Genomic DNA, 27,713 nt, shown 5'->3' on the forward strand with positions numbered 1-27,713 from the left:
GAACAAACAGCATTTTATTACGTCTTTTGATGCACGGAAGGTTCTTTTTTTATTGCTGCTAGTTTGATTACTAGTGAGTTATTGCAGGCAGACTCTCATACGTCATCCGGATCATTTCAAAAATGTCCCATTCGTGGCGCTCATCATGTGATACATTTAGCTTAATTTCTCTGTAAGTAGGGCACTGCTGTTGATAATATTGCCGTTTTAGAAGTTGTCATACACTGAGCTTTCACTCTGACATAAATTGTTATTTGCCTTTAGTGTCCCTTTAATACAAATGAAATTGAGTAATAATTTAGGCACTATGTTCCCAATATCAACAAATCTGGCTATCACAATTCTGAAGGATGTGCACAGTGAGATGATGGCTCGATACACTCTACGATGCATTTCATATGACTGGAAATAACCAACAACTACACGAGGAACATGCATAGACCTTCTCTTTGCCAACTTTAGATTAGGTCCACTCGAAGAACCAATGGCTCTCCATTTCACAGACCACAAAGGAATAATAATGAAGGGAGAACGGAATCCACAACTCAAGACTATATACGCATTATAACAACTTGATTAAAATAGAACATCATTAAATAGGAACCAAATAACTTTGTATATATATATAGACTTTATGTCACTCACTTTACATTCGCAGTAGCAACGCGTGGGTGACGTACCGTGACATACCGGTACGATACCCAATGCTTCGCCACTCGTCATGATTAATATTAGTGGAGATGCGGTGATTTTATTGGTGAGCTGCCACTTCGTGCGAAGACCACGTGCCACGTAAGGCCCACTGGCAAAAAGTGTGTTCCACACTCGCCACCTTAACTAGGTGGGGTGCTGCCTAAGTTTTTCGGGTATTACGAATAAGCGCGCATAAATACCACACAGTTTAAGTGGGAGGGTCCTGCGTCGTAGCTCATGATTTTGTTGAGCATAGGATGCACATTTCGAAGATTGTGGATTCAGGTTCCCACCGAGGGAAGCGGTGATTTTTGTTCCACTGCAATTCCTTTCAATTTAGGTCACGTAATCACTACACTACAGTTGAAAGAAGGCGACGCTTGCACTAAGTTGCGCAAGGCTTTAAACAGCGAAACTGGAGGATTCTGAAGTCCAATCTAGTTGCTTCTAAGTTGCTGCGAGTGTTTAAATAGGCGATCCTTCGTTGTTTCCAGATTTATTCTCAGAGCAGAAAGGTTCGCGTCAAGCCACAGACTGTCACAGACACGACACGGACGTCCAAAATCTAGAGAGAATTTCGCGATGAAACTGAGCGTTCACACATATCATAGGTGTACGGGCAAGTCGTCGTTGGCGTAGGGCCTCCACCGCTTCAGTGTCTTCTCGTAGCCGAGAAGACACTGAATCGATACCTGCAAATTTCTCGTAGCCGAGAAGACACAGGTTCGATACCTGAAAACATGGACGGCTGATGTAGTACCTGCTGCCGGTAATGTAGTAGAAAGCGTTGCTTCCTACTAGCTTCCAGCTCACAGCATTGTATGGTGACGTGTAGAACCGCGAGTGGCTCGCCACAACTATCGCAGGTGGATGGGTCCTCACCGGGCAGAAGATGTTCATGCGTGCTGTGTGTATGTCCTATTCGAAGGCCATAGATTGTTACATTTCTACGGCGAATTCTTGACGTGGGTGACCAATTGCCGAGGTATGGCTTCATCACGTGTAGCTTATTGTGTACTTCAAGATCCCATAGCCGCTGCCAATACTCCATGAGTGTTTCGTAACCTAAGCACATTCAATAATCTACCGCTGCCATGGTGGAAGCTACTTTGCATGAGCCATCAGTATGGGCTCAATAAGGGGAAGACCCAGACCTCTCGCATGCAGCGAGTAGGGCTTTCTCACTGCAGGATGCTTATAAAACAGGAGAGAGCTGCACTTGTCATTTGTGGTGGAGTTCTTGGGATGTTGATTATTTGCCTTCACATTCGGAGTCTCCACAAACGATAAATACGTTATCAGTAAACTTAACGAACACTCGTATGATTCGACGGGACGACTTTCTACGGGGTTCATTCTAAAAGCACCTTTAGAAACACGGCTATCTAGACAGTGCCCAGGGTCCCGTACCTTCAGGGCACTTCGCGAGGCATAGTGATAAACTTGGGCCCCAACTCGAGATTTGCGAGTGTAAGGCTTTCATACAGCTTCATGAAGGACCTGGTGCAGCTACTCCAGGTTCTGCGTGATAGCACCCTTATGCTATCTGTTGTCCTTATGCATTTGTCTTTAAGGTACTTTTTATATGTAGCACAAAAGACAGCTTTCCGTCGAAAATACCGCCTAAAAATTTATGTTCAGTGCTTGCAGATACACACTTGCACAGCATGGCAATTCTAAGATAAAGGTGCAGGCCTCTCTTTCTAGAGAAAAGGACACAGATGCTTTTTTGTGGGTTAAATCTTAAGCCATTGTCTTCAGCTCGTTTAGAGACCTTGCTGATGCCAAGCTGGACCTGTCGCTCATAGATTGCGAGAGAACAGGATTGAAATACGATATGCACATTGTCGACATATATTGAATAAAACATGTTATGTCGAATGCACAGACGCAAACAATTCATTTTTATAATGAATTGTTTCTATAATGAACCTTAATGCCTGTGGCCTGCACAGATAGCGGTGACAAAGCTTTGCATACTCGAACCCCGAGTGTGCGATTTGATGAGTAACTTTCGGTTATGGTCAACATCCTACCTCGTGAGCCTAAGTGTGAGATCTCTCCGAAAATTCGAAACCGTCATGGTGTATCGCGGACTTTATCCGTGTTATGGAATATCAAGAGAAAGAGCTGCTTATGAAAAAATTCTTCGCAAATTGGTGCCTTAACGCGTATCTAGTGGTCAGGTGTGTATCGATCTTATCGAAATCCGCACTGATACGGGTTAAGCAATTTCTCGTTGCGAGGAAGTATATTAGCCCGAGGTTTATCATTTTTTTCGAAAAATTTACGGAGACAACTTGGTATTGCAATAGGTCTGTAACTTGTGACGGAGGATGGCTCTTTGCCCAGTTTGAAAATATGAATTACGAGAGCTTCTTTCCACTAAGTTGGTATCTCGCCGGAAAACCATATTGCATGGTGGAGATAAAATTTGGTTTCTTTTGTTGTTCTTTCGGGGGGTAGGTCTTTCAACATTTCGTATACTATATGGTCGAAACCTGGGGCGGATTCATTGCAGCAGCTTAGAGCAAGTACCAAGGAAGTTCGCTTGGTCTTCCAAGGTGTCGATCTGTGTGTTCACCAATAGAGGGGATTGTGTTTCTCGCCGTTTTACATTGTTTCCTTTGTTCCATACTTTAGCCTGGTGTGTGTACGAGTGGATACCGGTTAAAAAGTTCTCTTTCTTCTAATTGTCGGCGCGTTCTGCTGCGTTATGATTTTACCTGTTTAACATTAATAAGACTTTAAGCAGTGGGGCCTCACGCAAGAGCCCCCACGCTTCGATCGGCCTTTTGCGAGCTTTGCGGCACTTGGTGCACCGCCAAGGAACACAGCATATATATGCCACAGCGTTGGCTCGAGGGATGCATTTCCAGATGGCATCAATTACAAAAGCGGTAAAATACTGAACAGCACCCTCTATTCCCAAGGGTAACATCTCTGCCCACGACATTCTGGTAAGACTTCAAAACGTACGTCTCCCAATCTGTTGTGTCAACCTTCCAACGGGAATCATGTGGTGGAGATTCATGTTCATGTTTGCATTTTTGTTAGGATTCATGTTGTTTTGGCGTTCTCGGTAGCATTGGGAATTCAAGTAGACCAAGTAAAGGGCGAGAGACCCAATGCTAAGATCAAATGAAAAGTGTGTCTTGCTCAGGGGGCTGAAAAAACGTAGGGTATTTGTTATTTCATAGACGTGCACCTCATCACATGAGAAAATTCTACATGAGACGACCCCGTTCACCACAGCGAGAGTCGCCCCACAATGTGCTGTGAGCACTGAAATCACCATGAACGAGGTAACGTTCAGGTAATTCATCAATAAAGTACTGAATTTCATGCTTTAATGAGGCGGTATAAAGAGAACAAACGGTAATCAGTTTGTTTAAAAGGACAAGACCAACGGCGACTGCTTGCAGGGGCGATCACAACTTTAAACCTAGAAATTCTGTACGTTTGACTACTATAATGGCAAACCCCCAGATCACACGAGGGCGTCATCACAGTCGTTTCGAGACATGACATGGTGGCGAAATAAGTTGCAGCGTTTGGTGTTTAAGTGAGTTTGTTGTACACACAGCACTTTTGTTGAACGTTCGTTTAAAAGTTTTTGGGCATCGCAAAGGTTTTCAAGAAGACTTCTGGCGCTCCATTGTATAATTTGTGTGTCTGCCTTAACGTAAATTGGTGCTATGTGTACAGGAATCGTTGCCTAAGGTTACAGAGATCTTTCTAGGTCCTGTAATGCGGGCTTTTACTTTTTTGCGCTATCTAATGAGCTAAGCCGTTTGTTCGTTGTCTGAGGTGCCAGAGTTGTGCTACTTGTGTCCATCACCTCTTCTGAGGTGGTGAATAGTGCCCGCTCAGCAGGCACGTTTATGGCGGCTTCAAGCCAAACTGCACGTGCAGTGGCCCTGAGTCCGGCAGGGCCTGGCAGTCTGATTGCCTTTTTTGAAAAGGGCAGGGCAGCGCAGGCAGCTCCATCTCGTGGCACTGATGGCGCTCAGTAAGACTCCGTGTAACTCTTGCGGGCGCCGGAAGATGTGGTGCGGTGCCCCAGCGCGTCGCGTGGTAAAAGCTTTCGGTCCTGTTATATTCCACCTGAAAGTTATTCCAGAACTGCCTACCAAAAGCCAAAACCGTCATTTAGCCGCCAATGCTGCTATCTAGTGCAAGCTCTATATCGATCGTGATTTCCGTGTTGACGCCTCTTCGCCTTCTATTCCGGACTCTAGGCGAGAGGGGGTTAGGAATGTAATAGATTAGATGATGCGCGTTCAAGATTGACACGAAGTGAATAGTGCGTGAAGGAGACGCTAGAGAAAGAAAACGAAAACGGATAGGACAAGATTTCATTGTTTTACTCGCCTAAGATGTGTCGGGACGTGCTCATGTACGTTTTAATACGCTTCTTTCAGCACAATCTTAAAGTATAAATGTGAGCGCAAAAAACACTAATTTCTGAAGAAACAAGAAAGCCCCGACATCACGGCCAATATATACGAGTTTTGTTTGCCTTAGTTGGACTTGAATGCAGTAATTTCCTGCACTACAGGAATATTGAACAGTTTAACAGTCTACACACACACATACACACACGCACACAAACACAAACACACACGCGCACGCACGCACACACGTAGACGAACACACACCTACATCACTGCATAACTCGAATACCGTACAATGTGGCTAAAATCAGGTAATAATCATTGGTGAGAAGGTACTGGTCAGGTAACAGGCGTTCATCAGGCAACATGATCAGTTAACATACCGCTGATCAATCACGCGGAAGCTCGCACAGAAACAGGATGAAATTTCAAGCTAGCTCATGCGAAAATACATACACCGACCTGCAAGGACGCACTCTTACAGCTAGTAGCGCCCACTGCGGAAACTGATTGCGCCGGCGACTCTTGAAACGCATAGAAGTACATCGCGTACGACACACAGCCCAATTCCAGTACATTGTCCAGCAACTATAAAATCCAAAAGTTAAGTTAGACTGCGTGCGCTCTTAATCATGTTCTGCGCACACGTAGTTCGAAGTCGCTATTTTATAGCTACTCCAGCGTTTTTTAACCGGTGTATTAAACCTGTATAGTCACTGACTAGCTCACCTCGCGTTCTCTTGACCTAGGTGGTGGCCAGTCGTGAAGCCGAGGTTATAGCAGATTATGATGGGTGGCGGTCCTCGCAGCTGATTCTAGATGCGGCCACTTCGACGGCTTTCACCCGACTGAGTAACATTGAGTATGCGAAACATCCACCACGCTGGCGGTACGATAGGTAAAGGAGGAAAGGGGCGGTCTCTGCGTCGAGAGGAGCCAACTGCAGCTGGACATTCCGACCGGCCCTCTCCTCATAACCTCCTTGCAAGGCGACACGTCATCGTCCCGTGCAATCACGCGCTTCTGGCACGGAGATGATTGGCTGTCTCTGTATTGACAAAAATGTAGCGAAGTACGCAAAACTTCTTGAACATATCCCTGACGGTTCCTGAGCTGTCAGAGCTGACGTGAATACAAGTTGCATGATGGGTGAAACGGTGTATGCAGGACGGAAATGCAAACCCGTACACCACCCAAATGGACTAGATTTCAAAGGATATAAAAAAGCAAAACCGACTGATAAATTACCAAAGTAGATGAGTTACACCACCAAAATTGGGCTCAGAGGTGCTCGTGGCGCCCTGGTGGCTTATAACCGCTCTGAAAAAACGGCGGAACGATATTAGCTGATTACGGTGCAATTTTATATACCACGAAGGCTAAGAAGTAGCTGCCGTTTTAATGTGCCTAGAATATCCAACACGAATCGTTTTTCTTTTCTTCCTGAGGCCGGCCTTGTAATGAATGTTTTTATGAAAGCACCGAAATTTTGTTTTGGGATATTGCACTTTGTCCCTACTGCTGGTGCACATGCCGCACGCATGTCTCAGCACCCGATGTTCCGTGCCAAGTAGAAACGTGTAAATGGTGCTTCCGGCAAACGCGAAGCCAACTACTTTACTACTTCTTGGTAAAGTGGATGACCGACATGCCCAAGCCTACGCTCGTGAAGTAAACAACCCTAGTAGAGAGATTGGACAAGAAAGCTGATAAAAAACAGATGATTAGACACATGCGCAGTTGTGTGAAGTGTAATGTAGTAGATGTTTCAATATATTAGTCCTGTTTTTATCAATTCAATGTTGCAAATGGCCTGCCTTGCTTAAAATACGGGCATCTGAAAAGGCAAATAAAGTACTATGGTAGGATGAAGGGGTATATTTACCGTGGGATGGAGCTGTCGCACGTAGAGCAGTAACAAACATGGTCTTCATGTATTTTCATTTGTGTTGAAAGCTATCAGAACAGTAAGTATAAAAAAAGAGATAATATTTAAAGACATGGTAATAGACACGAAAAAGCATCAAAAAAGCAAGCATTATATGAGAACATTTATCCTGGGTGACCATAGCTTGTAGCTACTAAAAACATCACTGAAATATCTCAGTATAATTTAGCACCTCTGAAAAGCCATGCGGATGCGTGTTCATGCTGAAATACTAGCTGAGTTTTAAATACTTGAATGGAATCACAAATAAATTGCTCTGGACGGTTGTAAAGCGCTTAGCATACGTCGGGATCAGATAAATTTGATATTTTCCCATTTAACAGTAAGATATCACACGCTTTTTTTTTCTGTCAGCATGCCAGACAACGAAGGTGTATAGGCCCATGCGAGAGGTATGAATAGGTGTAACAGTGTTGCTGGTTGGACGAGTACAAAGGTCAGAGAGGACAGTTAAGAAAAGAGCGGCTGTTAACAGGCCGATGCCGAACCAGATTGTATGGCTGAAACATAATTATGGGAAATAGCGATGGAATACATGATTATAGTGCAGCAGTTTAATTTTAAATAAACGATTACGTAGAGAATGATCATACTACAAATTAAAATCATATTGTGTTTGGCGAAACATAATCAGAGTTTGATTAGCGACATGACTTAGTGTTGTCGCTAATGGTGGACTTTGACATATTCTCGACCACCTTGAACTATAAAATTGCAACAACGCATAGCTAACCGGAAATTCTACTTCGGCGATCAAAGCCGAAGGAACGCCAGTTGATAGAAAGGGGGAGGGAGACGACATTGCATAAGCGGAACGGGGAAGTAAGCAGAACGCCGTTGCAACGGCTTACGCAACAGGCCTGCAATACGACAGCTCTTTGGATACCAGCCTTTTACGACGGCATTATGCAGATATTTGCACTCTTTTAAATGTGAAGCATTGCTTACCGAACTTCTGTGATTTGAAGCGTATCTATCTATCTATATAGACGCCTACGACTTTGAACTTTCCTAGCCGTTTCGTTAATGGGATTTATACCAAAATTAATATGACATAACGCGGCCGTATGGCGAAAATACATGACTGGTCAAATCATGAAAATTATGACATGTATGTCATGAACAGCATGACTTACATGCCACGGTCTTGGGCCTCTTCGTTAATTGAAAAATACCAAAGTTGGTATGGCGTGACAAGAGTGTACAACGAACATAAGTGTCAGGTCCTAAAGTGCATTGGATGCATACCATGAATGGCTACATACCAAAACTGGTATGGAGAGACACTTCTGTATGACGAATATAAATGACACATGGTAACATGAAAATCATGACATGCACGTCATGTACGACATAATTTACATGCCGCGCTCATGGTGCACTCGCGGCCGTATCACTGGCTTTATATACATCAAAATTGGTATTTCGCGACCAATCTTTACGGTGAACGTAAATCAGAGGTGGTAACACGAAAATCGTGATATGCAAGTCATGTACGGCATGATTTACATGCAACGCTCATGGTGCCCGTGCGGCCATTTCGCTCGCTTGATATACACCAATAGCGCTATTACGTGACGAGACTATATGATGAACGTAAATCAGAGATGGTAACGGGAAAATCATGATATACAATTCATGTACGACATGATTTACATGCCAAGCTCATAGTGCCCTCGCGGCTATTTCGCTCGCTTGATATACACAAAAATTGGTATTACGCGACAAGACTGTATGAAAAACGTACATCAGAGTTGGTAACGGGAAAATCATGATATGGAAGTCATGTACGACATGATATACATGCAACGCTCGTGGTGCCCTCGTGGCCGTTTCGCTCGCTTCATACACACTAATATTGGTATTACGTGACGAGATTGTATGATAAAGGTAAATCAGAAGTGGTAAACGGGAAAATCACAACATGCAAGTCATGTACAACACGCTTTACATGCAACGCTCATGGTGCCCTCGCGGCCATTTCGCTTGCTTGATATACACCAAAATTGGTATTGCGCTACAAGACCGTATGATGCACGTAAATCAGAGGTGGTAACGGGAAAATCATGACATACAAGTCATGTATGACATGACTCACATGCAATGCTCATGGTGCCCTCGCCGCCGTTTCGCTCGCATGACACAAACACCAAAATTGGTATTACACGACGAGACCATATCATGAACGTAAATAAGTGGTGGTAACGTGGAAAGCGTGACTTGCAAGTCATGTACGACATGATTTATATGCCACGCTCATGGTGCTCTCGCGGTCGTTTCGCTCGCTTGATATACACCAAAATTGGTATTACGCGACGAGACTGTATGATGAACGTAAATCAAAGGAGCTAACGCGAAAATCATTGCATGCAAGTCATGTACGATATGATTTATATGCAATGCTTATGGTGCCGTTGCGCCCATTTCGCTCGCTCGATAACACCAAAATTGGTATTGTGCGACGACACTGTAAGACGAATGTAAATAAGATGTGGTAACGTGAAAATCATGATATGCAAGTCATGTACGACATGATTTACATGCCATGCTCATGGTGCCCTCGCGGTTATTTCGCTCGCTTGATATACCCCCGAAATTGGTATTGCACGACGACACTGTATGATGAGCGTAAATCAGAACGTAAATCACACGTTGCAGCTGTGAGATGTAACGGAAAGGAATCGTGCATGCAAAGTCACGTGTGCCCGTTGGATCGGTAAGAACACCAGCGAAAAAAAAACGCCAGGCCTGCGCTGAACCCGCAGCACAGTCACAGCGAAAGCTGGAAGAGCGGCGTTTCTAAGCCCGTTGTAAGCTCTCTTGGGACTACAATACAAGTGTTCTAGAAAGGTACCCACTACGCCATAAATCACAATTTTTGTGAAGTTGGGAAGCACCTACTAAGCCATTATTCGTCATTCTGCGGAGAAGCGAGGCACCAGCTACACGTCTGTAAGGAATTATGCGCACTTTGTTGACGCGACGACTGATGACGATGAAGAATTATGGCTCAGCCCTTGTAATGGGTTGGAAGTTTAAACGGCCCACCAGTTATGTAATTTCCACTGGGTGACGCCGGTCGCTATTTCCCTCTCCCGTCATGCTGTATAACATACGTTGACGTGGAAGAGGGACGGGTGGGAGGGGGGCGAAGAACTTTACTGAGACCCCGAGGAAATGGATCATGCGCTTATGGGCTTCCTTGGCAACCAATACAAGTGCACTTGCGAGGAGCCCACTACGCTCTAAATCATTGTAATTTTACTGAGACCCCTAGCAAATGGATCATGCGCTTATGGGCATCCCTGGCAACCAATACAAGCGCGCTTGCGAGGAACCCACTACGCTATAAATTATTGTAATTTTTGAGAAGTAGGGCAGCAGGCACTGTGCCATTTTTCGTCATTCTATGGAGAGCCGTGGTACCTGCTAAACGCATGTAAGGCATTATGCGCACATTGTTGATGCTGTGCCTGATGACGATGAAGAATTATGGCAGAGCCCTTTGTAATGGGTTGGAAGCATTCAACAACCTACTCGTTGCGCAATTCGCATTGTGGGACGCCTGATTACAGAATTCGCGTTGTGCGACTATTGGTGCTTATTTTACTCTTCTACCACGCTATATTGCATATGCCAATGTGGTTCCTTCCCGACATGAAGCCTGTACAGGACCTTTTTGCGAAGCAGTTTTAGGCACCGGCATGGCTCATTGACACGACATACTCGGGGAGCAGTGTGCTGGAGGAATCGGTGCTTACTTTAAAGAAATAGTGACCAGTGTAAAATTTCTTACGGTACGTTTTTCAGCAGAGTACCTTTCAAATGTGAAGAGAAAAGAGCTTTATTTTGCTTTGTGTGAGATGGTATTTCCAGTGCCTTTGTACAGATCCTTGTACAGTGGAGGCCCAGGTAGAAACGTTTTAAAAAGAGGTAAAAAAATGCAGGTGCAGCCTGGAACAAAAACCTTTTTCTTTAAACTACATTCAGCCACGTTGCCAGTTAAAGCTTTTTTGGAAAAGAAGGGATGCTTTTTACCGTGGGGCACTCATTGTTTAATTTGTAAATGTCCAGAAACAATTGATCATGTTTTTTTACATTGTTGGGAAGCGGTTTATTTTTGGGATGTTTTGCAGCGATCTGTCAAAAAAGAATTTCCTCTGGACCCGTATGGAATCCGGTTTTTGAGCGTAGAAAATGAAGATGGCGTTCCTTTCGACGCAATTATGCTCCTGGGCCTCCACTCCTTGTGGCGATTACGTATGGCAGGCTATCACTTTGATAAGGATGCGCGGCCTGCGCGAGCATATTTCAGGGAAAGTATGCATTGGTTTTTGGAAACACATAAGGCGTCACCGGAACCACCCGAGTGGCTCTCAAGAGTAGAGCCGCTCATGACCTTACGCGAATTTTAATCTGACGATACCAGCATGATGCTGGTTGACTGCAGAGTCACCGCATGTACAGTGTACTTTGGGTGATTTTATAGCAACTAGTGTTAGTGCCCTGTTTTTTGTACAAAAGCCAGGTAATAAAGAAAAAAAAAACCGGCATGGCTCAGAGGTTGAATACTGAGCTCCCACGCAGAGGGTCCAGGTTCGAACCTCGTTCCATCCTGGAATTTTTTTCTTATTTAGTTTTTTTTTTCTTATTTCGAGCGATACTGGTTACGGACACCGGCGGCGGCGGCGGCGGCGGCGGCAGCGGCGGCGGCGGCGGCGGCGGCAGCGGCGGCGGCGGCGGCAGCGGCGGCGGCGGTGGCGGCGGCGGCAGACAACTACGGCGCCAAAAACGGCCGGTGAAATGATCTCATAACAGCTTTCGCTGTAAAAAAATTCAAGCACAGCATAGTAACAGAAGACACAGAAAAGGATGGTCAGTAGCAAATGCGCGATTAGAAGAGAACACAAATCTGATGAGAGATAAGACAGTCAACACGTGGCCTTATACGAGGGGAGTGAGTTCAATATGAAAGCACGGAGACACCGGTTGCCCGCTGCGGTGAACTCCGCCAAAAACAGTGCCGGAATCCTGCCGTGTATCCGTCTCGGACATGATTTTGACTTTGCGCCAACACATTAGCGAATTTTGCTGGCCGGAACGTAAAAACCTGCTCCCGCAACAGCGTTTGTCCCTCCATCGGGACGGCCACCGTACGCCGACTGGTCAAGGGAGTTTCGCGACAATGGCATCGAACGACTGGGGGGTGGGTGGGAGGGGGGAGGGATAGAGATTGAAGACGACGAAAAAAAATGCTAATTCTCCCTTCTCCGGAGCGCGGCTCAGCCTCCGACAATGGTGTGCTAATCTAATGCGACGCAGTCATTCTTCTGAAGGCCACCTTTTTGGGTGGAAAAGTGACTGTGTTAGTAATAACTGTTAGTCATTTTCATAGCAGGAACTAACAAGAGAATGCAAACTATTCAGTCGGCGATACATCGCAACCCGAATCGTACATGCTGCATTAGCACAATACAATACATGCACTTTCCTATTTGTGATAGTACACCAATTCATGTAGCGGCTTTCTGCAGCTTAGGGCGGCAGTCTTTCAAGCGCCTCATACTATATTGCATTTCTAGTGTATTCAGTGTTTCAGGAAAAAAATCACATGAACAAAACTACTCATAAGCGCACACGCGTGATGTTCCGGCAATGAAACGCGTACGTAGGACGCTCAACGTCTCACGATACATAGGATAAATGAATTGAATTTCGGTTTTTCTTATGTCGATTGAATCAACTGTCAGGTCGAAGGCAGACGGGTGGCTGAAAGGGCGAAATATTCCCGGCGAAAGACCGTGACTGAGCTCTACACTTTCTGAAGGACGGCAATATGGGCCCAATATTAGCCGCTGAAAGCCAACGGCTCAGCCAACGTCGGCTGAAGAACGGCTAAAGTGGCCCAATTTTATCCGGTGATAGACAACGACTCAGCCGACATATGCTCAAAAACTGCAAACCAGGTCCAATAGTGCCGATGAAAACCCAACATCGGATGTCGCGCGACAAAACCGGCCCAGTATTGCAGTCCAAATTCCACGCCTCAGCCCTCACTGCCGGCGACACCGGGCCGAGATTAGGCCTCGCATAGCCGCCATAAAACCAATATCGGCCCGATGTTGTGTACTGCGTCGGTGAATATTTCACAAGCGTTTTGTGTTTTCTCTATTATTCTATCAGAAATGTTATTTCTGTTGAGAAGTAGGAAGACAGGCATGAATTAGCACGTAGCCTTTATCCTTCTAAAATGAATAATAATACTTTATCTTGTTTATATAATAAATACGGTAAATTTTTATAGCTTGCTATTGAGTTTTCAACACATCTCTTACTTGCAATGCAACACACGTCTTTTGCGTTTTCGTAATGAACGTCACCCTATTCACTACTGCTAGCTTTCTTTGATGCATACTGCTAGTGCTTTAGTGTCCTTTTTTAGGCTCCCGCCTCGCCGGAACTTCATTATCGGAACTGGCAGCCTCAGTTCTTGAAATTACCCAAGGCTTTGATACAGGAAATACATAATGCACAATCCTGTTCTCTGCAGCTCCAAGCGCCTTCACCGGTAGCTGTGCGGCTACATTCAGACCTCGGCACTCAATGTTAATTCGGCTTTTTCATGGGCCATAAGCAGCTGAGGCTAAGCGGCGGCAGTGACAAGGTGTTAGGTTATGAGCTGCCAAATGATGCAGTTTCAAAGCTTATTTAAAGGGCCGCATTTTATTAAAAGCTTGATCACGTCAGGCACGGGTACGAAAGGATGAGATCATAGTATCAGTGAAGGTTGTAAATGCTTGTGTTCTTTGCATCATTCACTGGAATATTTTTGTCACTGCGTTGCTATATCGGTGTATGCTATTAGGATGTGTATAATCTCTAACGACTCTGTATTGTTCTATTGTCGGTTGTTCTTAATTTGTGAGCAAGAAGCTGAGTGTCAGGTGTGCTTGCCTCAGTCCTAAGTCGGCATAATATAACTTCAATAAACCATAACTGGTGGCGGTTGGTCTTCCCTTCACCAATTATGTGCTTCACCAGATTGAGCTTGTTAGTTGCGCATGAGTTCCACCGTTGCTGCCATTTTGCTACCACCGCTACACGAATTGTTCTCTGGCTGTCTTTCAGAGGAATTTTTATTTTACCAGTGAAGCTGTCAGTCAAATCATGAGAACGGCTGTCGTCTGGCGAAAACCTCGCTGCGACAGCTGAGGCCCCGCGCAGCAGCTGTGTAGAGACGGCGCCTAGATTAAAGTTAGTGCCGCCTTGCAACCATTTGCGCTATAGAACAATTCATAAATTTAGCTACAGCGCATGTGCGTGTATTCGGAATCGCTATAAAGGAGCCGCACACTCGTCGTGCCGAGGTAGTTCCGGCCTCGGGCCGCCAGAGGAAGTTTCGTACACGCTAAGAAGACGCTCCTTATCGCGTGGATCAACGTGTCGCCGAAAGAGAACATAGCGATCCAATCTTCTTGGCCAACGAAGCAGCGGCGATGGTGGCGGGTACATCCAGACTATGCTCGGGGCGAGAATGAGCGGTAAACTGCGAGGGAACGAACCATGAGCAGTCAACCCGGTGCCAGTCGAGCCGTTTACGAGCGGCGAATAGTCCGTGCGAGCACCGATGGAGCCAACGCCAGCTTTGCTAGTGAGTTTCCGGAGCTCGAGTTTGGACATTTATGCAAGGTGTATGATAGGCTTTGGTTTGCCGCAAATTTAACTTCAATCAGCTCCGTGCGTTGCAACAACTGCGCGCCAATTCCTATTGAGTTCTTCGAGAAATGTTCGTGGAAGGGAACGACCACGGTGAACTGAAGTTGCGCCGGACGTGCGAGGACACGGTTGTGCGTGGTGCCGTTCCTAAACTTAGTGTCACTAATTGCTTCACGCATCTGGTCAAGCCTATAACACTACCCCGACTAGACGAGGCCGAAGAGCAAACGGTGTCACCGAGGATACCGTTCATGAACATTCAGCGTCTCACTCATGGTTACGGGCAGTATGGGATACGGGGACAGGTGATTAACGCGCCCATTGAGCTGCTAGTACGAGCTGGAACCGGCCCATGCTTCACTGTGCCAAGCATTGCTCGACTTGGTGCAAGCTTTCTCGATTTTTTAAATGCGAAGCATTTCTTAGCGAACCTGTGGCACTTTGAGCGTTTCTATCTACGTATCTATCTATCTATCTATCTATCTATCTATCTATCTATCTATCTATCTATCTATCTATCTATCTATCTATCTATCTATCTATCTATCTATCTATCTATCTATCTATCTATCTATCTATCTATCTATCTATCTATCTAGCCGCCTACGTCGGGGTGCTCTCATGATCGCCTCCTTAACTTGGTGTAGCCCAAAATTTGCATGGGAGGGTAAGATGATTTGACGAATATGATTGCCGGGTCATGACATGAATAACGGTAAAATCCTGTCGTGTACGTCGTCAAACCCTTTCCACTAGACACGTGTGGCACATACCCGTTTACCACGGGCCGCGGTGTACGGGTATGCGCCACAGGTGATTGACAGTTTATATCTACCCAGGAACGGCGAGAACAGACATTGGTAACTAAAATGCTAGAGCATTAAGGAAAACCAACATCGGCAGCGTTGACTAAACGATTCGAAAGTGTGAAAATTAGGATCCCAGTAGGAATCCAACCCAAAGCATTCTGCGTGGCAATCAGGTATTCTACCACTGAGCCACGCCAGGTCTATAAACTGGTTTGGAAAAACTGCCTACGCAGGCGTAATATCGGTGCAACGTCAATTGTGGTTGTGGTGCTGGCTATCTAATTTTACAAAAAAGCAATGAACACTACATGATACCCCTACGATGTGTACTCCTACGATACAGGCGTCATATCAGATTAACGTCTGTAGTTCCAGTGTTGGCTCCGCTTTTATAGCAGTCTAATAAACAATAGGTTTGTATTCCTATGATTCAGCATGCTATATTGAAGCATTGCTCGACCCCGGAGGAATGCATTAACGAAAGTTACATATGATATTCAGATCATCGCACCGTAAAGTGCACTTAGTCCGCCAGAACGACGCAGTGCCCTCTTCATTTCTTACGAGGCTGGGCGATGGCCTCATGCAGACCGAGGATGATGCCAGATTGATTGACAGCCGCTTTGTAGACCAGGCTACGAAGGCAACATACGCCCACGTAGTCTACGAATACGACAAACACCATCCACTGATGTTGGTCTACGTAGCACTATCCAGGCCTACCAGCCACGACAGCCTATACCTCACCAACATAGGCGTGCGCACAGGGGGGCAGGGGGGGGGGGGGTGCGGCCGCCCCCTTATTCACCTAAGAGGGGGGGGGGCGCATAGTCAGCCCCCCACACTGAGATAATAGGGAGGGGGGGCGCTGCGACACGGAGGGGGGCAATGTCAGCGCCATACACTGACATAATTGGAAGGGGGGAGGGCTGCAACAAACCTTCCCCCCCCCCCCTGAAGGGGAACCTTGCGCACGCCTATGCTCACCAACGTGAAGGGTGGCTTCAGGTTCCGACATGTCGCTGGCTCTGTCGACAGACGATTTCTCGACGAAATGACCGAGGCATCCACGAATTCCAACAGCTCTACTATACGACATACTTCACTACACATGGACCCCTCGTCACCACGATCACGACCGGATCCTATAACAAGTCATCACCAGCTGCTGGTGCTCACTGATCACGGTGATGATGCCCCTGTTCAAGAACTGTCAAGAACTGCTTGCACACATGCACACAGGTTCGTGAAACGTGCGTGCGTTCTCTGTACACATATAAGCACTACATATCAGCTTACCGCTTCCGGTGTTGGTAATACCCACGTTGCCATTGGCAACGTTACCCAACCGTAAACAACTGGTTATGTAACACATATGCGGCTCTTCAACATATATATGTGTGCTTATAAAATTTATACAAATCTTTAGCGTCATTTTGTAACGTGTCGCCCAGTAAAAAAGTTACGCCACAGTAACCTCCCCGCCGCATGCTTCGCATAACATCGACTCCCACGGTACGCGGGATCTGCCGAATTTTTTTTGTAAGTGTTTTGTGTGTTACCATAGCGGTGCATCTATCTGCTTTTTCTTTGCCAGATAACCAAAACATTGCCTGGAACCCAGCAGAAACGGATAGAAACTACCTCGCTACTTCTAACATTATGTTGAAAATGTCGCCAACTAATTGCTGACACTTGGATTTGATATCTCGAGCTTTTAGGGCACTTAATGAGTCTAGGTTTATGATAACTTTCTTGCGTTTGCCAGCAATGGCTTTTCCAACTTCTTCAAACAAGGCATAAACATGAGCTTTAAAAGTAGAAATACAGTGAGGTGCTCTCACACTAACGGCACTTTCCCCTGTCACGATTACAATACCCACGTTGTTTACTGTTTTTGAGCCGTCTGTGTAAAATTTTGCGTAATCGCCACATTTATTTTGAAGAGCACGGAATTCTTGAATTATGTGTTGTGGTGGGGTGTCTTTTTTGTTTAGATGGCTTAATGAAAATTCGCCAAGCTGTCCCATTTCAAACCATGGCGGCAGTCTCCGCGGTCTCTGTGTGACATGAAGTGCTTGTTCGGAGATGACATACGTGCGACTGTATTCGTCTAAACGGGAGATAGGTGGCTTGATTAAGTGCCGCTTGTTTAGGTAATGCGCGTGAGTTACACTTCGTGGCAACGTCGTGGCTTATTGTCACGTAGCCAAAATAACGCAGGGTTCGTTCAGCAAACAAAGTTTATTGGAGCGAACTTGTGCTCCGCAACAGACTCAAGGGAAATGCAAGCGGCGAAGAAACAGCCAACAAAGCGACGGGCACAGGCAAGCGTCGGTGGAAAACTAATGCCGCACCCTCATTTTTTGCGAGCGTTTTTGCATCCGCGTTTTCCATTGTGGTACTAGTAGATAGACATAACAATCATCTCGTGACGACAGCCACGAGGTGGCTGTGGTCATGAGATCACGAGGTGACGACCGCCGCCGGGTGGACAAAACACTCGTCTCGTGACGACAACGCGAAACACTGTTCCTGTCAGATCAGATATAATGTGCGGCAAACAAGAGAGAAAAAGGGAAGCACAGGCTTCGCTTTGAATATCAGTATGACAACCTGGCGAGACCAGACTAAACACGGAAGGAAACAAACGAGAGGGCATGGTTCACGGCATTGTGTGTTCAGGGGATGACCTTGTTCCTAAAACATGGGACTGTGTTAGTAATACTCTTTGATGACACAGAGGGGGCTCGTTGCAGTCTACGTACAGACATTGCACAGGTGATATTCTGTAAGCTCCATTGCAGAACCGCAGACCGAGATTGTGCGCAAAGTCAAAATGGCGAATATATCGATCTCGTGCTCAGCCGTAAAAAAACGCAGCCGAAATCTAAAACGCTGCGCACAACTGATTGGTAGATACGTAGAAATCATAGTCAATCGGAACGCCAGTGCTTATTTGACAACTTGACGAGGTTGAGTGTTCTATTTGCCTTAGTTTTTAGTTTGCATATGGGTTCCAGAAAGTTGAGTTGCTCAAATGTAATTCCAAGAAATGCATATTCTTGTTTTACTGGCGTTGCGACATTGTTTAATTTAATAAGTGGGCGATGGTAAAATCCTATTTTTTGCGTAATCAGAACTATAGTGTACTAAATAATTTTCTAGTGACGCGTCGGGAAGAGCGCGTGTGCCCGTTTTTCTAGACGCCACCAAGTGCCGCCACTGCGCCTTTTTCTAGTAGACGGGCCGCTGTCTCCCGGTGCGTTTGACGTGCGCCGCGTTTGTTGGCATTCATTATGCGCCGGATTCTTTGTTTGCAGCACAAGAACACTGCATTTAATATAGTACAGTGTAAAGAAAGTTCCTGAAAATCACTTAAACACACAAGTATCGACAACGTCGTCTGCTAGCGTAAAGGCTGCAGACCGGCGGATTCATTGCAGTTCGAGACATCGCCTCAGTAGAATGTATTCGCAGTTTTTTTTTTTATCATCCATTGCACCAACCCAGCATATCTGTGCCTGTTTTTCTTCTATGGCGCAATATCTATCACATTTCAATCGCGTGTTCATCACAAACTACACAAAAGTACGCAGCATCGTATCTGCTGCGTTGCTATAACAGAAGGCGTCCAATTATATAGCGGCCTCGACGGACGCATATTGACGGTGAAAAAACTTTGTACTTTGTGTTCGGTTACAGAACTACAGCGAAACAAAATTATTCCGGTGTTCCCTTACCCCCTTTCACGGCGTGCAACGAGACTGTGGTTTCTTTAAAAAAAAACAAGTCCTCCACCGTTATTTTTTTCACAAGTACTACGAGGTTGAAAGTATAACGTGGCATGGCATACACACGAGGCAGCAAGCCACAAAGCGCGTCTGAACCTTCCTAAAGCGGCCCGAAGCGGCTCGGTGACTAGAAGAAGGCGCAGCAACGCCACCAGTGGCATCTACTGGCGTTTGCTTCAACCAGCCTATTGTCCCTCTCTCCTGGACGCGTCACTAGGGAATTATTCTAGTACATGATAACCAGAGTATCAACAGTTTTTTGTGGGGAGAAGCGAAAACCATTTTGGTCCACCCAGTGCGTCAGCTTATTGACTGAAATTTCGTGTTGTCTCTCAGAGAATGATACCTTGGATTCATGACATGCGATATGAAGGCCTTCAACGTGTACGGAGTGCAGCACTGTGGGGGGTGTGACGTTGGTAAAATTTAGTTCACTATGACTTTGAACACGGTAGTGCTAAGAACACAACCTTACAGTACACTATTTTTCTGGACAAATTTTCGTATGAGTATCGTTGTTAAACGCACCAGAAATGTTCGATTAGGCCGGAAATTGGCAAGACAATGCAGCATTTTTCAATGAATTCCCAGGCTAGCGTGATCTTGTGAAATTCCGCGTCTCCATGTTGTATGATAGCCTTCTCTAAATCCAAAAAGACTGCCAGACAGTGCTGCTAATGAAGAAATGCTACTCGTATGTAACACTCGAATAGGACAAAGTTGCCAGTGGTCGAACAGCCCTTGTATGTACATTGATGCATGTCTAATAAGTTTCTTGAATTAGGTGATAATGCCAATATAAAATTTACTATGGCTTCTTATGCTTAAACAGCGCGGCTGTTTAGCAAATCGTTCCTTGTCCGGCTAACCAAAAAACTATTATCATCATAAATGGATATGTGCCAGAGAAATTGCGTAAATCTCACTACTCATTACCATAAACGGGTACGTGCCACAAATATTTTGCAAATCCAACTACTCACGACTGGCCGACTAAGTATGAAGAAGGCAACAGTTAGCCCAACAAAAAGAAAGAGAGAAAGAGAAAGATAGATAAGAAAACCCTTGAACAGAATAGTATAGCAAGGGGGTGAGGAAAGGAAGGGAGGGTGAGGAGGAAAGAAAGACTGAGAAAGAGATGGAAAAAAATAGGCAGAGAGAGATCGAAAGAAACAGACACAAAAAGAGATAGAAAAAAACAGATCAAGAGAGAAAGAAATATAGAGAAAGAAACAACGAGATAGAAGGAAACACAAAGATAGAGAGCAAAGCCAGAAAGAAAGAGGAAGGGAGAAATAGAGAAAGAGAGAGAAGGAAAAAGGTAGAAAGAGCGAAAAATACAAGAAATGGATGGTGAGAGAAAGAAAGAAACAGTCAAAAAGAAGAGATAGGAAAAACAGAGGGAATTAGAAAAAGATAAAGAAAGAGAAAAATAAATAGAAACATTGAATGCCTCCCATCTCCGCTCTTCCTAGTCTTGGCACCATCAGTACGAAGCTGCCTTAATTTTTGTCAGGCAACTTATTAAAGCAATCGTTTTATAGCTGCTGGGAGATACGAGGACTTTAAGGGATTTTAAAAATAGCACGACTATTGCACTTTTCTATTGTTCTGGCAATATTCTTCCCATATTCTATTGAACAATTTAACTAGAGTCTCTGTTGATGCAGGGAATATGTGTGGCAACATTGAATAGTGAATACGATCAGGGTCCACTGCCATTTGCTTACCGTTAAAAAAGTCTCTTTTTGCTGTAATGTGACTAATACATGCACAATTTTTAGGCATTAAAATTTGTGACGACTAGAAAGTCGCCACAAATAGGCAGGCAAAACTATGTTTTAGGCCTCCAATATTGTAAATATAAGCGCAATAAATTTTTACATAAAGGCAAATATTTTGAAAGGAAGACGTGCGCGACTTATTGAACGACTGGAAAAGAAGAAATGTTATTGTTTAGGATGACACAAAGGCGCCAGCAGTTGAACGTAGCTCTACTATTCCCGAATATCTCTGAGCGCTCGCAGGACACGGTCTCTTTGCTTATTCTGTAGCACGGTGACTTAAGTGTCCACTGAGGAATCGACAGATTCATGTGTGTCTTTCTTTTCGGCATGACTAAGAAGATCACAGGAGCAGCAAATCGTGCATGTAAAGCTCACAAATCGTGCATGTAAAGCTTCCAATATTTGACTAAAAGTTTGTGGAAAGAACGTGGCCAACTCAGAATATGCAGATGACACAAAGTTAGTAGCGGAAAGTGTGAAACATTCTTATTTGGAAAGCAAAAAGAAGACAGGGAGAAGGTTGACGTTATTGTAAACAAAAAAAGATTATGCTAAAATGTCTGAAATGGTGGAGCTTAGAACATTTTGAATATAACGATATAATTCAAGTTGTAGGACCATACGTTTTCCTAAGATCCAAAATACAGCGAAGAGAATGATTAAAGCAGAAAGGGATTCGTGCACTTTCTGTGATTACAAAACACACAGCAGTTATCTTCTAACGAAACTTTGCCTAGTCTTGCCTGATGTTACCCGTTGTAATCCATGGGCGGCAGTTTGGGACCTTACAAAATTATTTATTAAAGGAGCTAGAATAACGATGAGGCCGGCAGTTTGGCCTTGTTGTTAGTGCACAACACTTAACTGTAGAGCAGGCTAAGGAGAAGGACACAAAAAAGGCACACTCGACACAACACAGCGATGTGTATATCGAGTGTGCCTTTCTTTTGTCCTTGTCCTTATCCTGCGCGCTACAAATAGGTGTTGAGCTAGACTATTTCTCGCACTTGGGGGGTGGGGGATGCGTAGATTGAGAATCGCATGTGATTCCCAACGAACAAATATTTCGTTTGTATGAAACATCCATCCTGTTTGTTATTTCGAAGCAATAATAACGAAGCTAAACCTTTTGGGGCTTCTTTACCGAGCCATCTGTTCGATGGAGAAAACGAAATGAATAAAACCGAAAATAAAGTTAGGAGAAACACAGGGCGCATTATTTGTTGGTTATAACAGTAGTGTTGTAATGATGACATACATTGACCTCAATTAAATTTGAAGAAAAAACACCCTTTCCATCGGTGGTGCCACAAACCACAGCCTTCAAAGGCTGCATATTTGGGACCCTCCTTAGCTGTACAACCTCAGAATGTATTTTGGTTCGTTATACTTAGCAATTATGAATTATGCAGTGTGGTGAGCAAACTATGAAATAGTGAGCAACGTGACTGCTCAGAAAAGAAGTGAGTGATAAACTTTCAAAATTCCACATTTATTTTAAAGAGTTCCCTGGGCAGATTGCGTACAGATCGTTGAAATTCATTAACAATGAGGTTCAACTGAAATCTCTTCGTCTCAGTGAAGCAATACTTTGTTTATACTCGGCGAAGATGCGCTTTCGGTTGGCTTCTCTGGAGGCTACTCAATGTTGGAATAGCGAGAGCTAGTTTTTACAGCTTGAAGGCAATAGATAATTACTCTTTTAAATTTCTTAGGGAGGTGGGTAAAGGAGAATGTAAAAAAATCACAGCATATCCACGGAGTGAATGATGATGAGTGGGCGAAGCTGCGGAGGTTCATTGGTAAACCGTGAATCTTCCGTCAATTCTGCCCAGTACATCATCACCGACGTGAGCTCGGGCGCGTTTATACTAAAGGTTCGATGAGTTATGAACTTATGACGACTTGCAGCTCACTTTAATTTTACATGTACGCTGTGAATTTTCATTGTTTAGAAAACCATTGCTTTAGAAAACATCTGGCGTCTTTCGTTAAGCAGCTGGAGTCTTTTCGTTTTGCTTTAGAAACATCTGGCGTTCTTTCGTTTTGCTTTTACAAAATATCTGGCGTCTTTCGTTGGTTTATTTCATCAATCAACGGCGTTTTGAACAAAATTTTTATTGTTTAATCACGCACAGGAGAAATCTCACCAGGCACTACCTTGGAGGTAAAGAATGGCTGCTAATGGGAATGAGAGACAGAAGAAGTCGGCTTTTAGCTAACGCTGCGGATTTTTTATTGTTCAACAACGCACAGGAAAAATCTCCCACCGGCACCACCTTGCAGGTCAAAGCGTAAGACTGGTTACATACTACGCTACGAGGGACGAACGGGTGCCGCTATAAGGAGCTTCGCCCCTAAAATTGTTATGGCCAGTCTCTTAAGGCGGCGACCTGAGGCGATCGCTAGGTGCAATGGAAGCAAAATAAGAAAGGGGGGAGCAAATGCCATGCTTGTTGTAAACGTGGCAATTGGAAGGCGCCCTTGCACCTTCCTGTGCAATCCGCCTGCAATGCTACATACTTTAGACGCACCGTTCGATGACCTCCTTATACAGGTGCAGAATATGACGTGACCGATCGATCGACTGCCTTTGTTATTTTTTTATTCTTTATTGAATTCTGCCCCCCCCCCCCCACAAAAAAAATCACAAGAGCCGAAGGCACCGAGTACATGCGACTTCAGAGTAATCTATTGTCTCACGGCCATTGATTCACTCATACGGTACATCATGTTGCACCATATGAAACCGCTGTTATACGGGTGCACCAGACCATGCTGATATGTGGCAGACAATCTGGCACGCCTTCTGGTGCAATGCAAAAGACGTATCCCAGCTAGTGATGCAGAACTATCGATGGTACTATCGATACTATCGATAGCTGAGTCACTATCGAACAATCGATGGTAAAAAATACTATCAATAGCGCTATCCATAGTAAAAAATTCCATGGTACTGTCGATAGTATACAATCAACAGCACGAACTCATTGCAGAATAAACTTGGTTCCCCGGCCCGCGTGGTACATAGTGGAGCCGGAGGAGCAGGCTGAAGAGCAAGAATGTTGACATTCTTGTGTTATTCACCTGAGTGATTTGCTAACACATGACCATAAAGACAAACTGTACAGCTGTAGCGGAAAGGAAGGTGTTACATGTAGTGGAACTGCGCGGCATCAGATTTATATTGCAATTGATGATTTCAAAATAAAAAAATATGAACTAAGTGTTAATTGTAAGGTGTAACTGGTTGCTTTTGGGTGTGAATTTATTGGTGGACATATTCAACCAATTTCCCTGCAAAAATAATTTATTTCTTTCGCCAAGAATTGCTCACAAATTAAGCGAAGCTGATAGTACGCTATCTCAAATATTTTGGCAATATGGCCGGCCAGTAAAAGCATCATTATTCACGCCACTATCAATAGTAGTGTCACGTGGTCATAACGGTGAACAATGCTGCAACAAGAGTGAGAAATACTGAGCTCTTTATTTGTGCGAACTGATGCCCAGAAAATCAAAACTGAAAATACAAGCGATGCACGCTGCGCATTGATAGCGGCGAGAACAGTTGTCGGCCGTCGAGTAATCTGATCATCGGTGGAACGCGTCGTATTTTACAGATCATTCATCGAACCTTCCAGCGTTGTCGCTGGTGCTCGCGTAAGCTGTCGAATAAACTTGACTATTCGCGTCCGGCGCGTAATCTTAAGAGAATGATCTCAAGCAATCGTGAAGCTGCTCGAACACTACAGCGCGGTTTCCGTCAAACGTTGCGAACAGTCTTTGTGGGTGAAACCTGAATGCATCAAAACAAAGCAATAAACAAGCCTGGCAGTAATATCGTTAGGAATATTAACCATGGTACTACGGACTGCACTATTGATAGTTTGTCAATAGTAGTACTATCGATAGTTTGTCTACACTATCGATAGTATTAAAAAAAAAACTATCGATGCTATCGATAGTCAAATTACGGATAGTTCTGCATCACTATTCCCAGCACAACAAGCAGCAGCAACAGATGCAGACAGATGTTAGCGGAAGCGGTACTGAGCTTATGTGTCATAAAACAAATCCTGCAGAAAGAAAATAAGCAAATGTTACCAAAAGGAGATTTTGAGACAGATTAGCGGTGGGTCACACGGAGATGTGTGTAAAAGTTCACTTCTACTGGTGAGGATTCCAGCAGTGATGTATATGAAAACGGCAATTTTTATTGATTTCCGTTTTGCGAGAACCTCCTTACTGAAGCCTGTGAGGATGCGATCTCCAAGTCGGACATGACGGACAAGCGCCAACTAGTCACTCTGTCCCGGCGGGTGATCCAGGCGAGAAGGTTCCAAGAAAAAAATGATTTTCTCACCTTCACTACCGAGTCACTCCCCAATAAACGTTTTCTCTCTCTGTCTCACTCAATACTGAGGACTCATGGTCCAAGCCGGCTGGGCAATACATACAGAAACAGAATAGAAATTGAAATAAAAATTCAGGAGCAGTAGCAGTCTGTGTACAATACTGTTATTTCAATGAGAAATAAATACATATACAAGCAGAGGCAATGTACAAGTATCGTATTTTTATTGTCCAGAGTCATGACCGACTTTATTACGACAATTTCATTTAGGTGTCGTACTTGAATAAAATGAATATTTCAAAGAGTCAGTGCATGAAAAACATCGCGTAATTGCTCTTTGTTGGTGATCCTGCAAATGGCCTGCTAGTCAAAAGTGACGAATATGGTATCTAATCCAGAGTTTGCTTATTGTAAATGTAGGGAAAAAATTCTAGAGGTTGTATTTCATTAGTTCTATCAAATTAGAGCTGTACGTCCCAGAGAATATATGCGTATTCCAACCTTGGCCCAAGAAAAGTAGTATAACGAAGTGGTTTGATGTTAGTGGTAGCAATGCTGAGTTTGTGTGTCATAAAACAGTCAGAAGAAAGAAAATGAAGAAATATTACCACAAGGAAATTTCGAGACAGATTAGCGGTGGGCCAAACGCAGATTTGTGTAAAAATTCACGTCTACTGGTGAGGATTGGAGCAGTAATGTACATACATGAAAACGGTATTTTTCTTTGATTTTCTTTTTGCGAGAAACGCGATGCCAGATGCATTTACTCCTGTTTAGTACCATTCTTCACAAATTCCATCAATTCCTTACGTTGCTCAGCTTTCATTGGAGGTTATTATAATCCTGATCAGTTGTAGTTACCAAATAAAGTAATCAAGAATAAAGCACAGTTGTCAGAAAATAACCTAACTTCTATACCTGGGCTAACAACGTCAACCTTATAAATATTAATTCAGGTAGTTCTTGGCAAAAAGAGTGCAAATGCCTGCGTGATACCATCGGGAAAGCTGACGCGCAAGGAGCTGTCGTATTGCAGGCCTCTTACGTAAGCTGTTGCAACGGCGTGCTGCTCATTTCCTCGTTCCGCCCATGCAATACCTTCTCCCTCCCCCTTTGTAGCAGCTGGCGTTCGTTACACGGCGCGCTCTTACAAGATCTCTCCCAATAGCATTCATTCGGCTTTGATCTTCAAAGAATTTCCAGGTAACTATATGTAGTTGCAATTTTATAACTCAAGGTGGTCGACCATATGGCAAAGACCACCACTACGCCGTGTCGCTAATCAGACTCTGGTTATGGTAAGCCTAATACAATGCGATTTAAACTTGTAATGTGGTAATTTTCTACACTATTAATTTATTTAAGAATAATTTATTGCATACGAATTGATATACGCAGGACTATTTGTCCCATTGCTACTGGCCCTAATTAGGTTTCAACCATACGATCTCGATTGTATGGTAAATGATGTTTCGCTGTTTATTGTCATCTATTCAGCTGCGTAGATTGTGTTGGCACTTGAGTTATTTCCTCTCATTCATTTAATATTACATAGCTCACTTTTTTTCTACCGTTCATTGTTATTACTATCGCAATTACCTTAAAAAAATCACAGCATATCCACGGAGTGAATGATGATGAGTGGGCGAAGCTGCGGAGGTTCATCGGTAAACCGCGAATCTTCCGTGAATTCTGCCCAGTACATCATCACCGACGTGAGATGGGGCGCGTTTATACTAAAGGTTCGATGAGTTATGACGACTTGCAGCGCACTTTAATTTTACATGTACGCTGTGAATTTTCGCTGTGAATTTTACATGTACGCTGTGAAACATCTGGCGTTCTTTCGTTTTGCTTTTACAAAACATCTGGCGTCTTTTGTTGGTTTATTTCATCAATCAACGGCGTTTTGAACAAAATTTTTATTGTTTAATCACGCACAGGAGAAATCTCACCAGGCACTACCTTGGAGGTAAAGAATGGCTGCTAATGGGAATGAGAGACAGAAGAAGTCGGCTTTTAGCTAACGCTGCGAATTTTTTATTGTTCAACAACGCACAGGAAAAATCTCCCACCGGCACCACCTTGCAGGTCAAAGCGTAAGACTGGTTACATACTACGCTACGAGGGACGAACGGGTGCAGCTATAAGGAGCTTCGCCCCTAAAAAATTGCGTGGCGAACGCCTGGGCTTCCTTGAAGACTATGATTTG

At 44.3% G+C, this 27,713-nt stretch overlaps 1 protein-coding gene and 1 long non-coding RNA gene across 2 annotated transcripts in view; one reads left to right on the forward strand and one right to left on the reverse strand.

The window, feature by feature from the left end:
* The window catches only part of LOC119401813 (uncharacterized), a 31,086-nt gene extending 25,118 nt beyond the window's left edge, over positions 1 to 5,968 (reverse strand). The window contains exon 1 of the long non-coding RNA XR_005185518.2: positions 5,820 to 5,968. This is a non-coding gene — a long non-coding RNA (uncharacterized LOC119401813). The remainder of the gene's footprint in view (positions 1 to 5,819) is intronic.
* LOC119401807 (atlastin-2) overlaps positions 1 to 27,713 on the forward strand; it is a 234,553-nt gene that overhangs the window by 141,393 nt on the left and 65,447 nt on the right. The gene's annotated exons all lie outside the window — the stretch shown is intronic.

The sequence above is a fragment of the Rhipicephalus sanguineus genome, chromosome 8, assembly GCF_013339695.2.
Source record: "Rhipicephalus sanguineus isolate Rsan-2018 chromosome 8, BIME_Rsan_1.4, whole genome shotgun sequence".
Classification (NCBI taxonomy): domain Eukaryota; kingdom Metazoa; phylum Arthropoda; class Arachnida; order Ixodida; family Ixodidae; genus Rhipicephalus; species Rhipicephalus sanguineus.